We start from the raw sequence: 15,450 nt of genomic DNA on the forward strand, positions 1-15,450 counted from the left end.
GTATTTTAGCAAAATAACTTTTGTGGCATTGAAGGTAAAATGCAGGGGAAATATTTAGGTTACCTAGAATCATTTTGATATTTCCCAAAATTGTCTCTAAGATTTCTTATTGCGGGTCCACAATACCCCTTAGTTTTGGATTAATTTGACCCACAGAAGGTATTGAGGCAATACCTTTCTGAAAACTCCATATTTGAGCCTGAAGCATGCTTTTACTCTTTCAAGACCAATATTAATTTTATATGCTAACAATGTAACCACATTCTTTGTTTCTATTATAGAATTTTGTTGAATTTAATATATATATTATTAATTTATAATATATAAATTATTTGTTGGATACAAATTGAAAGTCTTTGGACTACAGAGGAGTTTCTGTAATAATATAGTTATCTGGGATGTAATCCTTTTCTGTTACATCTTTACTGTCATTTTTTTCTCTACTTTGCATGCATATCCATGATAAAAATAGATAGAAAATACAGTTTTGTTAGATAAAACATTGTTAGCTCTCTTGTATACCTGCAACAATTACACTTGGAACAAAACAATAACAGTGGCTATATTTTAAATTTTAAGGTCCCAACAGTCCCTTATAAAAGTCTAATCTCTACTGTCCTTAAACTCATTTCCTTTAAATCAGATTAAATTTGACTATATGCGTTCATTCCACCAAGGAGAAAACTATTCAATCTCACTCATTATTGTAGCTCCCAGACCACACTGAAAGTACAAAAGGTCCCAAGGGATTTATCCAAGCAAAATATTCAGGGCTGTCCATCTGTACTTTGACTTATACTTGTTTTCCATAAAAGGACAAACATTGATATGGTCATTTTAAGTGCAGCACTGTGCAGCTTTTATCCATTCTGTAGCACAGAAATCTTTGGTAAGGTTGGTAATAACAGTGCTTGCTGGTCTCTTAAGTACAAAGTACAGTCTTTCTTCCAGAGTCGTGCCACCTCCCTGGAAGGAAAGAGCAGCAAGGAGAAACAAAACTCTTAATTTTGGCAGTGTGTGAAACACTATGATGGCCCCTTTTCCCTTCCCACTCCTCCATCCCTGTGGCACACAGCCAGGAAGCAGATGAAGGATAGTTCATGAGTTCAAAAAGAAGGGGAGACATTGAGAGTGGTAAGAAAAATAAAATAAAATAATGAATGATTTTCAAGAGAGGGAAAAGAGAGGCACATCCAAGGGATTTGAGGTTACTTAGCTAACTTTGAAAGTTTTGCCAACTGGTAGTCCAAGATTCAGGAATGAAGACTTTGAAATGAGAAATAAAATTAAAGTAGCTGAAAAGGTGGAATGGAGACTAGGAGCTACTTCTGTGCTCCAGTGCCCTTCTGATTCTATATTTTCTTCTTGCCTTATTCAGATGTTTGCCAAACTAACATTCAGGCCATGTAGGACATTGACTACACTGTCTCTCCTCTTCCTCAGTGCAGTTCTAAGGCTACACATATACTCAACCACTGGACTTATTTATTAAACAGCAACCATATCTCCAGGATTGAGGGAGCCACTGAGATCCAGAAATCAAAGTGTCTGTTCCTTCCCTCCAAGAGCCACACTCTGGTTGAGCAGACAGGGATGTCAACAGGTGATAATAACCCAGTGTTTATGCTAGGCATTGTGTATGATTACATATGCAAGGGACTGGGGATAAAAAGAAGGGCAAAATACTGAACTTGTCCTTAAAGTGCTTAAATTCTAAAATGTAGAATAAACAAATTTTTTTTTTAAATGTATCATGTTACGGTCAGTTCCATATGGGGTCCATTACTGCTCTTAGACTCAGGAAAGAAGGTCCCCCTGTCCTGAGCCTAAGCTTCAGAAGATCTCACTATCACAACCTTGCAAAAAAACCCACAAATGTATTAGAGAACCCCGGGGGCACTTCTGCCACCTGAGGAACCAGAGCCTAGAGTGGGCGCCAAATGACCCTTAACTTCCTAAACTTCCTTAACACTAGATACTTACTTTCTTGATTAACAAAGTTCAAGCCTAAGGCTGAGATCCCAGAGGGACACAGTGGGGAGTCTAAAGAACAATGATCATGGTGGTTGAGCTCCCTTCTGTTTTATTTGGCTCTGGAATGATTATGAGGAGCTCGAAGCATATTTACAAACCAAAATTTTCACAGGGAACTTGGCCGAAGAAGCTTGGAAAAAGTCAAGAGGACCATGTATCCTTACTGCCGACTATTTCCACATTTTCCACATCTTTTTCTGAGATCAGTTAATAAGCATAACCCTAAGGAATCAGTCCACCAGATGCTTTTTAATTTATTCTGAAAGCTCAGTGTCTAGGTAACTTACCACAGATGACATATTACAATGTGTGAATATAGCATCAAAGGTATGCTTTGTTTCTGCATCCAAGTAGTGCTTTAGGAATCTTATTGTCACTGCATTAGAAGAGTAAAATGTCTCCAAATTTAAATTAATTATAAGTAAATGTAAGAAATGATTGAAGCATCATCTAAAATGGCACTATTGTCTATAGAACAAAAATTATGTGACATTTCAATTATAAAAATGTAATTACTAATTTTGCTGAAGTGAAGAAAAATAAATTTTATATAATAGATATAGAATAATAGAATAAATCTTAAATTATCCATGATTTTGTTTTGTATGCATCCAGACATTGCCTGCACAATAACAGAATACCCAGATATGGAATTACAAATTCACTTTTCTTTGATATTTTGCTGATTCTCATCATACAAATTCTATAACTTTATATATTTTAAAAATGTTATTAATATACAGTCATGTGTTACATGAAAATCAGAACACATTCTGCAAAATCTGTCATTAGGCTGTTTCCTCCTTGTGTGAACATCGTAGAGTCCACGTATGCAAACCCAGATGGTATAGCCTACTCCACACCTATGCTATATGCTCTATTCTATTCTCCCAGGCTACAAGGCTGTACATCATGTTGCTGTACTGAATACTTAAGCAATTGTAACACAATAGTATTTGTGTATCTAAACACACAAAGGATACAGTAAATATAAATATTAATAGTACTGTAATCCTATGGCCTCACCATTGTGTATTCCATCTGTAGTTGTCCAAAATGTCATTATGTAGTGCATGACTGTATATCTGTGAAGACAGGAAGATCCTCAGACTCATTTTATTTAACATTTTGTTAGCTAGTTAAGAAAACCTTAAATATTTAGACAGAGAAACATGGGCCTCTCTGAACTCTCTCTCAAGCCCCCAAAATTGTTAGATATGGCATCATGAAGCATTGAAGAAGTGCATATGGAGAAAAATTATGAAAAATTATCCTAGAACAGATGACTGAAAAGATGAATTTGGGAAAAAATCTAAGCTATTATAACATATTTTAATTTGTACTAATTTTGACACCCCCTCAGAGGAATTTTTAGGTTTTTGAAACAAGAATTATTTCTGTTTTTAATCTACACGTAGAGTTCATTTTATAAGTGCTTGGAACCCAACAGAGCTTAACGAATTCAATAGGACGTTCTTGGGAAAGAGAGTATAGATAATATGTTTCAATAGTTAAGACATCAGGTGAGAAAGCCATTAATTTTAGTTAAAATTAGCATTTTAATTAGTCATTTTATGATAACATAGAAGAACGGAAAAAGATTAAGAAAAATGAAGAATCAGCATTTCTTGATTCTTCAATGGACACTTGAAAAACTACAACACAAGGAAAACTCACTGTTTGACAGTCTAAGATCCTATCCCACTATGCTGACATTTGTCAAAACACTTAAATTGTTTGGTTTAAAAAAACTCCTTTTTATCCCCGCTACTAATACAAAGAATATACTTGTGTTTGTTCATTGAAGAGTTTCTAAGTATTAGAATTTCAGCAACAGGAAATTCATTTCTCAACTTGTACTCTTCACACAAAAGGCATCAAACTGCTCATGAGTTAATAGGCTGACAGCTATTGTCATTTCCTGGTGGGACACTTTCATAGTTAGAGGAAAAGAAGGCTGAATACCAGATGCTGTTCATCATGTGTTTTGGGATATGTTCTTGAAGGTCTGAGATTTACATTGAATTTATAAAGCAATGCCATTGAGTCAAGTAGAGAAGAATCTAGATTATAGAGCAAGGCTGTGAAGTCAAACGGTTGTGCCAACAGTGTCTGCTGTGCTGAATCTTTAGCTACCACTTCTCTCTCACATGCACTGAGTCAGAAAATGCTATTTTGTAGGCTGTAGCTACTTGTCAGGTTTATGACTCAACAAATTGAAATACTAGCCAAATGAAATATTGTTGTGCAATTCAGGCTGCTCACTCATAGCACATACAGTGTTGAATATAATCATCTGTAACTTCAAATGTGCTGGTCATGAGTCCACTAAGAAATGCAGAAAAGAAGCAAGAGGAGAAACAGTCTGACCTTAGCTGCAAAGGGCACCAGGATGCCAGCATGCTAGAGTCATGCTGGTTTCCCCCTTCATAGAAGTGACAGGCCCATGACAAATTTATGCAAATATGACATGGAAAATAATTTCTTGAAGAAAACTTCTTTTGCCATATGTTTCCTGGTTTTCTTCTGGTTTGGCCTGTGAATGGTATCAATTTATTTTCAAGTCTAGCATTCAATATTCCTGGAAGCTAGGGCTAAGGAATGTTCATTTCACAGGAAGGCCAAGGTCTGATATGCAAGGCTGGGAGTGAGTGAGGCCCCAGGGCAGGCTGAGAACAGGAAGTGGTTTCACTGACATTCCATTCCTTTCTTTCCCTGACCACTCCCATCTCAGAGTGGCCAAGGATCACTGAAGAAATAGTCATTGTCATCTAAACCTCGTAACAGGGGTGTCTGGCACTTGAGAGTTGACCCACTTCAATTTATTCAAGTTCCCACTCAGAAAAACTCTCCTTGATTTATAGGCTATGAATACCAATTCCCTAAAGCAAAGCATAGGGAGAATTTCAGTAAAAGAAAAGAAAAGAAAACCCCAGAAAAAGTCTTCAGTAATTGAAGAGTCACCATCCCGAGGGTCCTATAGGAGCTCACCCTTGGTCAGTGAGAACTACTCAGTCAGCCTCACTTACCTCATTGCTCTGGCCAGCTCATACAGGCTTACAAGAGCAGGTTATTAAATGGTCAGGAATTTTGATAGCCAGTTATTCATTGTTGGAAGCATAAATTTGGCCACAGTGGGAGTGTTTATGGAAATCAGCAAATGCTACAAATCTGATTTTTTTTAAATTTGAAAGCTGTTTTACCAACACACCACTGCTTATAGCTCTGCATAAACATAATCTGTATCAACTTTATCCTCTTTTTCCTCCCCTTACTATAGCCTCTGTCCTCTGCCCTCATTATCCTCTGCTGGATCTCTTGGATATTTTTTCCCCTTTAGCTGGTTTTCTCTTTCACTCATTGATTTTTCCTGGGTTTCATCATCTAGGCAACTCTCAAGCACAGAAAATTCTTGAGAGTTGTTCTCACTAGACTGATAGCAATACCACTTTTATTTATTATTATTATTATTTTGAAAGAAGCAAAGGTTCTAGGAATGAAATACTAGAAGATGAAGGATTTTTTTCCTCTGGATCATAAATCTGGGCATCCCATGCCTACATGTTCTGGGGCTCATGAGGCATTCCATTGATCCCCAAATTGCTATTAATAGATACCAAGTGAAAATTTGGTATCTCTTCCCATCAGCCCTAATCTCAGAATGCATTATCTTTTCTAAGCAACAACTGAAGCCTGCGTGCACTAGCAGTTAAATGTGTATCTGCAGGAGGTTTAAATATTCCTAAGTGAATGTGGGAAGTGATAGTGTATTTTGGAATTCAAGGGATCTTAGAAATAATCTAGTCTAATTTGCTCATTAGTCTGGTGAGTAAACGGGGTTTCAGACAGATTAGTAGTTAGTAGTAGAATCACTACTAGAATTCAGATCCCTGGCTTCCTCTCCTGCGCATTTTCAAATCTGCAACAACGTCTATCTTAATTAACATTATAATTAGGACCAAGATAATCTTCATTCAACTCAACAAATATTTTTTGACTACTAGATATATTTCTATGTGCACTCATTTTGTACTAGGTACTGTTCCAGGAGTTGAGACTACCAGGAAGTTCTCTACTTTTTACAGCATTCTTTTGAGAACTAACATTATTTGTATTAGTATGACTTAACTCTTTGTTCCAGGAAATTCTTACATAGAAAATAAAACTAAGCTCATGGAGAACTTTGCCATTTGCTTAAGGAAATTCTTCTAAGTCAGTTTATTCAGGACATCAGTTTGCACATCTGAGCCAGCAGATCACTCCTCAGACAAGTTTGCTTTTTCTAGCAAGACCCTCACCTGTTTTGTCCACTAACTCTATTATGTCAACAACTGTGCCCAATTCCAGTCCATTCCCTACCTTGTCAGATCAGTTTTAAACATTTTGAGTCCAATTCTCTGAACATCCTCCTTCTGAGACACTAAAATGCTGTCAGAGCATTGTTCCTCCTGTTGAGTAATTCTAATAAATTTAACTTTTCCTGATTGAAGGGGTTTTTTTTGTTGTTGTTGGTAGTATTTCTGATGAATTGGCAGTTGATATGTTCTATTGGAGACTAGAAAATAAGAATGGGGAAGGTGATACTTGTAATAATCTATCTGGGTATAGTTAGAATCTTCACATGCCACACTATGTAGTGACATAATTTGACCTGGAAATAGCTGGTCGAATTGGCTATATTGATAGCAACAGGAGATAGACAAACTCTTAGGCAGACAGGGATGCGTCCCTGGTAAAACCTGATCTCCAAGCCAAAGACAGCCTGAAGCCTGAAAACTAAGCTGCCAGTTCTGGGTAGAGCCCATGACCAGAGTGAGAATTTCCTTGATGCCTTTTAGCCAATATAATGATGCTTTTTCCAGGCCCACCCATGGACCAATCAGCATACACTCCCCCATCCTGAGCCCCTAAAAACCCCAAACTCAGCCTTACAGACAGCCACCTGCTTTTGGGCCTCCTCTCACACAGAGGACTATCCACTTCAAGTCCCCTCTTGTGTTGAGAGCTTTTCTGCCACTCAGGAAAATTCTTCTCTGCTTTGCTCACTCTCCAGTGTCTGTGTACGTCATTCTTCTTGGTCACAGGACAAGAACCCGGAACATGCAAAAAGGGTGTAACACATACTCCTGCTCACTGAGTTACAGGAGTGAAAAAAGCCACTGGGTGCCACATGCCCCTATTTAGCAGGAACAAATGAGCTGTAACACAACACATCCCCATCCTCCAAGCTGCAGGCAGCAGGGAGAGCTGTAACATGCCTCCATCCTCCAAGCTGCAGGCTCAAAGAAGTGAAGCAGTTAGACACTATTCCCTCTTGGCCAGCTTGCTGAACTACAAAAGCTGCAATATTTCTTGGGAGCTTAGACCTTAGGATTCACCAGGCGAGAGCTGTAACATCACTTGGGGCTCCACAGTTGCTGGCATCTCCGAGTTTTCAGGTGCCACTGCATTCCCCCCATCTAGACTCCAGCTCCCAGTGCAAAAGCTGCCTGTGGCATGCCCAGTTTAGCCACAAGCAGAACACCGAGTCCCTGTTCAGATGTGGGATCCAGGCAGGTAGCACAAGCTGAGTACAGCCCACCAGGCTGAGTGGGAAGAGTAAGCCCAACAGGCCTTGGCAAGACCACAGGCAGAGGTCACAGCAGCCACAGAGATTTCCAGCTGGTGAAGCAGCACCGAAGGAGTCCTGTAACAGTATGTTAGTCTACAAACTTAGTAAATTCTCATTCTCTGTTTTCTGTGACATTTTGATTTTAAAAATTTTATTCTCCAATGCATCACAAGGACTGGATATCCTACCCTCTATTTTGAAAGTATGGTGTCCAAACTCATAGGAGAAGGCAAGGGTAGGTGACTCAGAAGGCACACACACAAAAAAGAGTCATTGGAGGAACAACCCAGGAAGCCATAGAAGAATGTTATCCCAAACTAGATGGAAAAGCTTTGTTTTTATGTAATTAAAAAAAAAATCTTATTATTTATTTGCTTAAAGTTTGTCACCATTTTTTCAAAATTTTTTTTATAGAATGCCATCATATTTAAACTACTATCCACAACATGAAATATAGTTACCACAAACATAAAAATAGCCAAGTGGTGGAATGGGGAGGAGGGACCCTGAACTGTTGACCAGGAGGTGGCCTCTGGTAAGCCTCACCATACCTTGATGAAAGAGCCCTCAAAACTCTCCATCTCCTTTGACTTTAATTCTGTACAGTCTTCCAATTTAGATACTGATATAGTTTGGATGTTTGTCCCCTCCAAATCTCATGTGGAAATGTGATTCCCAATGTTGGAGGTGGGGTCTGGTGGGAGGGGAATGGATCTTGGGGACAGATTCCTTATGAATTGCTTAGCACCATCCCCCTTGGTGATAAGTGAGTTCTTGCTCAGTTAGCTCATGTGAGATCTGGTTGTAGAGTCTGGGACCTTCCCTCTTCTCTGTCTTGATCTCTGTCTCACCATGTGACATTCACTGCTCTCCCTTTTTCTTTTGCCATGATTGTAAGTTTCCTGAGGCCCTCACCAGAAGCAGTTGCTGAAGTCATGCTTGCATAGCCTGCAGAACCATGAGCCAATTAAACCTCTTTCCTTTATAAGTTACCCAGTCATGGTTATTCCTTTATAGTGCTTTATAGTCCTTTACAGTGACTCATAAATGGCCCAATACAGGTACTTAGCCTTTTGGTTAAAAGATACCAACACATAGGTGACTAGATTGCAGATCATTGGCATTTTGAATTTTTTTTAGAGTACCCATATTACTGTGGTTTAAACCAAATTGAATCTATTATGTAGAAATATGCCTATAAAACTACTATCAAATTTGTACAAACATCAGTTTCTAAAGCGTATATATATATATATATATATATATATATATATATATATGCATGCATGTGTATGTGTCTGTTTAAAACACACCTGCTAGGGATTAGCATTGAGCTGAAAGACAAGGTCCAGCCCTTGCCCTAGAGGAGTTTGCAGTGTAGATGGAGACCACCTGACACCTCACCCAATCCCTGACAGCAATTCCAGGCCAACTTTCCTAAGTGCTATGGGAATTCAGACTAAGGGCCAGATCACAGTTGCCGGAGATTCCATTGTGATGTTAGAATTCACATTCTCATTCTTATTCAATAGAACTGACTCGTTCACCAGAGCACCTACTATGTTCCAGGTGGTATTATAAGAACTTGGGAGACATCACTAAGCAAAATAGAAAAATCTCTGACCTTATGGAACTGACATTCTAGTGGGGGCTTGGTTTTTCTCCTTGGGTACTGGGTTTGTTTTTCCATGATGAGCATATCCTATGATGCACTATAGCACTCAAGCAAGATGCCTGAAGCAAAGGAGGTGAGTCGCCATAACTGGGATAAAAAAACAGGTCAGGGAAGTAGGAGTTATTTTCTCTTATAATTTTAAATTTTGCCTTAAGCTCTTCTTTTGAAATGTTCTAGGCCAAAGTAATAATTCATGGATTCAGCACACTTTCCTTTGTTGAAAAGCACTGCTTGTTCCCCTTCAAAGCTATGTGAGAGGCTGTGTAGGAGAGAGTGGAGAGCAGGTAGCCTACTGGGCCTGCAGTTCACCATTTCAGCCCTGTAATTGACCAGCTGTGGGACCTCAGGTAAGCTGGCTAACCTCTCTCTTACCAATGGTAGATGAATATGAAAGCTCCAAATACTCTCACAAACATGGGAGATTATTAGCATACAAATTAATGTCTAGGTTTGTGGGTCTTAAGGCTTCAGTAGAGGTCATGGGCAAAGCTGCAAAGAGCATGGGAATTAAAATACATGCTCCAGGATAGGCAGTGTGTTGGCTTTTTATATGGATTAATTCATTTGATTCTCACACCAACCTCAAAAAGAAGGATTATTAGCCCTTGATAGATGAGATAACTGGGACTCAGAGAAGTTGTGGAGCCAGGATTCTAGATCAAAGCATTAAGTCTTTGCTTCTGTGCTCTTTCAACTTGGCCAGGCAGCTGCCCTTGCCCAGTAAATGGTACATCACAGTAAGTGTTTTATTAAAATGCCATTTCCCTGAAACAAAGAAATGATGGTATTAGGGGGAGGGCAAGGGAAACATTTTGAGAATATTTGAGTATATATGAGGACTATTTCTTCTTCAAATATCTATCTGGTATAAAACTACTATTCTGTTACTCTAATTATTTTTTGACTATAGGAGAGACTGCAACAGAAATTCCATTAGTGGATTTGAGATTGAGTTTAGAATATTTATTTAAGTAGAGCTAAGTGTGGCAATATCTGTCATATCTATTAGTTTGGAGAAATGAAGAAGCTTTTTTAGTTACAGATCCAGACACCAATGCTAATACCAAATATTACGGCCAGTGTTCTTCTGTCGCCATAGTTATTACAACTATGAGAGCCTCCCAAGTCATTTATTGATTCAACTCCCTTTTTGCTTTAATGTTGACACACTAGTTTGTATGAACAATGAGCACACTAGCTCAGAAGAGGACAACAAGAATTAGCGCAGATGGTTCTTCCCCTTGAGGGGGTGCTCTGTCAGTATGAACACGCCTTCATGGGCAGAAATTAGGAGCCCACTAGCTGTTAATGAAGAGTGCTTTGCTTTCCTTTCAGACAGCATAGTTTCCAAAGTTCCTCTTCTGCTTTAACGGCGTTGCCCTTTAGTGTGTGTTAACGTGTGGTTTGAAAGAAATACTCTTGTATATTAGCAATGTAAATATAAGTGATTAAATTAAATTACATTTATCAATAAAAATAGCTATTATTGATAGCCGAATGCATAAAGTATGCAGCATCACATACAGATGAACTCACTGTTTGTCATGCTACTACAGGTACATGCTCTACAAACACACAAATTCTGATATTCTATGAAACATTATTAAATTCCAATTGAACATGATCATTCCAATCAAATAAGGGAAAAACTATAAAGTATTTGTAATCAAAGACCCTGTATTGTTGAGTATATTTCTGAAGGGGAGGGGTTTTATCTAGGATTGATATAAAGTGAATTATCTGCTTATGATTCTTCACTCTGATTATTGGAATAATATTCCCCAGACTAGCTCCTGGATCTGTGCATTTCAACCTTGTCTCTTCCATACCTGCATCATTTTGGTATTGTGTATATTAGGACACAATCTGACTTCTGCATCAGAACGCTGAGTGAGTGTGCACAGTAAGCAAAGGAGTATACCTGGGAGCCAGTCTCACACCAGGATGGCTAGTAAAACCAGAACCATTCATAACATAACTGTCAACCAATAAAATACATATCACTAAAGCTAAACTAAATTTGAGTACCCTCAACTCAACTTCCCCAAGCCACATCTCAAAAACATGTCTAGCTACTCCAACATCACCCAATACAAGGAGAACTGTAAAGAAATAAAGTCAGAGTGAGAAAAAAGAAAAAAAGCAGTCCTAATCAACTTGATTAAATATATGACTTCTCAGCAAATTGTATAAAACTATATGACCACATGAGCACATTCCTAGGGCCCCTCCCAAGGCCCTGAAAAAAGCCTGAACTAGTGAGGGGCTCTAATTAGCTTAATGGTACATTTGCCTATGATTGTGATTATGTCTTGATTTATCTGACTGGCATTGTTTTTAAAATTATCTAAAAGTGTTCATCCTTATTTTTAGGTTAGCAACTGTGACCCTAGTAACTAGTAACAGTAACAAATGAAAGAAGATGCTCTTGTATGGCCAAAATGGTGAAACAGACCTACATGATTTTATGAAAAGTTTTCCTTGGCTTTGGTTCAAAGAGATTTTTCTTTCCTTGACACTAAAGTGGTAGTTTGGACTAGGCATATAGATATCATTCTATCTTTCTGGTTCTCCACTCAAATCACACTCATGTCTGCTACATTAAAATTAGCTTGTTAGGTTTTATTTCACCAAATTTATAAAGTAAACCACATATTGTTTTCTCTTTTGTAGATGCTGAAAGCAAAGTTCATTTGGGAAATGTTTGGCAATAGTTGATTTATCCTCAGGGTAACAATATTCTATAACTCCTTTGATCTTAAGGCTTCTGTGATGGAAACGCTTGGAGAAAGGGATTTTAAAGGGAGATTCTGAAGTCCTTGGGAAAGTCCACAAGTGGACGGGGCTTCATAGCCATGCCAACAAATGACATTGTCTAGGAAACAGTGAGTCATGGCATGCTGAGCTTAGAATGGAGCCAACAGAAGGAATCTGGCCTCGGACACAGGATCTTTTGGCTGCTGACCCAGAATGACTGTGAAAGACTAACACTGTTCAGCAGATTTTTCTTGAGTGTTTACTATGTGTGAGGTGCCTGGGATTCAGATTCAGCTACTATTGTTAAGAGGAAATCAACCAGGAAGTCAGTTAAGAAAAGGTACAGTGGGTTTTCAGGCTGCAAGGTACAGAAATGTTCCCAGGCATGGAGAACAAACCTTCAGATCTTAATCGGTACAGGGAGGTGGAGGGTGAAAGAATGCTCTTTCAGGAAGCGTTCAAGTAGGGGTGCTACTTGGATTGAATTTTAAAGAATGCATAGGTTATATGCAGGATCTATATATAGATAATAGCTTCCCTGAGCTCATGTTCAAAGGTTCAAGCATTTGGGGTCATTTCTTTGCAAGAAGAGTCACTCAGTGGCCTGAAAGTCCATGCAGCAACTTCCCTCATGAGAGCTGCTTCTGCAGCAGGCCCAGGGTTTCTAAAGGAGACAGCACACAGATGTAAACACTCTGTGGTTCTGAGAACGGTCACCTCTTCTTTTCACCCATCACTTTTGTCTTAAGAACTCTATGCTCAACCCTAATTCTCAGTGTCTATATCAATTCCCACCAAACAGATGCAAAGTCCTGTCCATTTGCTTCCATGAGCTCTGTACCTATCCGTGATATAATACTCTGCTGATACATTTTACTTGCCACTTCATATCCTCACTAGACTGAAAGACCTATAAGGGAAGAGATATCTTATTTATATAGCTTTCTTAAATATCTTTCCCATATATCCTATTTACTGTTGTACTTATAACTCCTACCACAGTGCTTGGTACATAGGATGTTGAAAAAGTATTTATGAAATTATGAATAACACTGATTCTATTAAATAACATTATTAAGTTAATGAACAAATAATTAAGTTTAGTAAAACATCAAAAGTTAAAGATATCAAAAACTAAACACTTATAGAATAAAAGTTTGCTTTTCTTGTCTAGTGAGCACATTAATACAGATTTTAACCCTCTTTTGTCCTCTCCTGACTCACACGAAAAAATATATAGGCCTCAGCTGTTCATTGGTGCTACATAAAAATAAAGTACTTATTAATTGTAATTACTGCAAAGGTTCTTCAACAGTGCACAGTATACCAGGAACTGAAACTTTTCTTATAAAACAAAATAAATAACAGTAGAAATAGAGCAAAGGCATTTCATTAAGTATTATGGGCTGAATTGCATTTGCTGTAAATTCATGTGTTAAAGTCTGAACCCTCAGTACACCTCAGAATATGACTGTATTTAGAAATAGGGCCTTTAAAGAGGTAGTTAAGGTTAAATGAGGTCATGTGGATTGGTCTTAATCTAAGATGACTGGTGTCATTATAAGAAGAGGAGAAGACACCAGAGATGCATACGCACAGAGAAAAGATCATGTGAGCAGGGATCCCCAAACCCTGAGCCAAGAACTGATAGTGGTCCATGGCTTGTTAGGAACCACGCCACACAGCAGGAAGTGAGCCAAAGGCAAGGGAGCAAAGCTTCATCTGTATTTATAGCCACTCCCCATTGCTCACATTACCTCCTGAGCTCTGCCTCCTGTCAGATCTGTGGTGGCATTAGATTCTCATAGGATCGCAAACCCTATTGTGAACTGCACATGAGCGGGATCCAGATTGCATGCTCCTTATGAGAATCTGATGCCTGACCATCTGAGGTGGAGCTAAGGTGGTGATGCTAGCTCTGAGGAGTGGTTGCAAACACAGATTAACATTAGCAGAGAGGTTTGACTGCCCAGAGACCATAATAAATCAGTGGCCTGCAGACTCATATCAAAACCCTGTCAGTGAGTGGCAGGTGATAATTCAGCTGCATCTGGTGGCTGGCTTAATAGTGGCAAGTGAGTTAATGTACTTCAACTATACAGCTGCATCTGATGGCAGGCTTTAAGTCAGAATCTGACACTTATTTTAGTCTATGTGTGTCCTGCCCATTATTTTATTTGCCACTTCCATCCGCAGCTCTTTCCTGCACTGCACACTTGTCTCAATCAGTTTTGGTAAGCCCACAAGCTAACCCTAGCCCAAATGAATAAAAACAATCATCAATGGAGAATTTTTTTGAAAAGGGAGAAAGACCCAATGATGAGACAGCAGAAGACTCTAAGACTGCCAACAAAAAGAAAGCTGCCTTTAAAAGAAAATACTGGCCAGGCGCAGTGGCTCATGCCTGTAATCCCAGCACTTTGGGAGGTCGAGGCGGGCGGATCACGAGGTCAGGAGATTGAGACCATCCTGGCTAACACGGTGAAACCCCATCTCTACTAAAAATACAAAAAATTAGCCGGGCGTGGTGGCGGGTGCCTGTATTCCCAGCTACTTGGGAGGCTGAAGCAGGAGAATGGTGTGAACCTGAGAGGCAGAGCTTGCAGTGAGCCGAGATCATGCCACTGCATTCCAGCTTGGGCAACAGAGCGAGACTCCATCTCAAAAAAAAAAAAAAAAAAAATACCATGAGTCCTACTTAAATTACAGGGTCATTGCACCAGATAATTCACATTCTCCAAGCCCTCTTTGTATAATATGTGGTGACTGGCTATCCAATGAAGCCATGAAACCTTCAAAACTGCTTCACTGCATGGAGACAAAGCACCCTGTGTTAAACAAGACTTTGGAGTTTTTCAAAAGAAAAACAAAAAGCATGAACAAGAAGAAAAGAAGCAATTACTGAAGGCCACCATTTTATCAAATGTGTCTGTACTGACAGCATCATGTCATTTGTAGTGGCTAACCACATTGCTAAAGTTAAGAAGCCCTTTGCTGTTGGTGAAGAGTTGATTTTGCTTGCTGCTAAGGGCATATGTCATGAACTTTTAGGAGAGGCTGCAGTTCAAAAGGTGGCATGTGTTTCTCATTTGGCTAGCATATAACTAGATGATTTGATGAAATAGCAGAGAATGTTGAGGCACAATTGCTACAGAAAGTTAATGAGCCACCGCAGTACATGATCCAGGTTGATGAGTCTACCAATGTTGGTAAGGCAACAATGCTTATTTTTGTGTAATATATTTTTCAGAAGATGCGCATGAGGATATGTTATGTGCACTTTTGTTGCCAACTAATACCATAGCTGCAGAACTATTCAAGTCCTTGAATGATTGCATATCAGGAAAACTCAATTGGTCATTTTGTGTCAGTA

General features: G+C 38.9%; 1 long non-coding RNA gene across 2 annotated transcripts in view; it reads left to right on the forward strand.

The window, feature by feature from the left end:
- The first annotated feature begins 9,053 nt into the window (after window positions 1-9,053).
- Window positions 9,054-15,450, forward strand: part of LOC129059004 (uncharacterized) — a 30,797-nt gene continuing 24,400 nt past the window's right edge. The window contains exons 1-2 of one of the 2 annotated variants that reach the window (XR_008524555.1): window positions 9,054-9,393; window positions 9,476-9,667. This is a non-coding gene — a long non-coding RNA (uncharacterized LOC129059004). The remainder of the gene's footprint in view (window positions 9,394-9,475; window positions 9,668-15,450) is intronic. The other variant, XR_008524554.1, reaches the window with a different exon arrangement.

This window comes from Pongo abelii, chromosome 3, assembly GCF_028885655.2.
Source record: "Pongo abelii isolate AG06213 chromosome 3, NHGRI_mPonAbe1-v2.0_pri, whole genome shotgun sequence".
NCBI lineage: Eukaryota > Metazoa > Chordata > Mammalia > Primates > Hominidae > Pongo > Pongo abelii.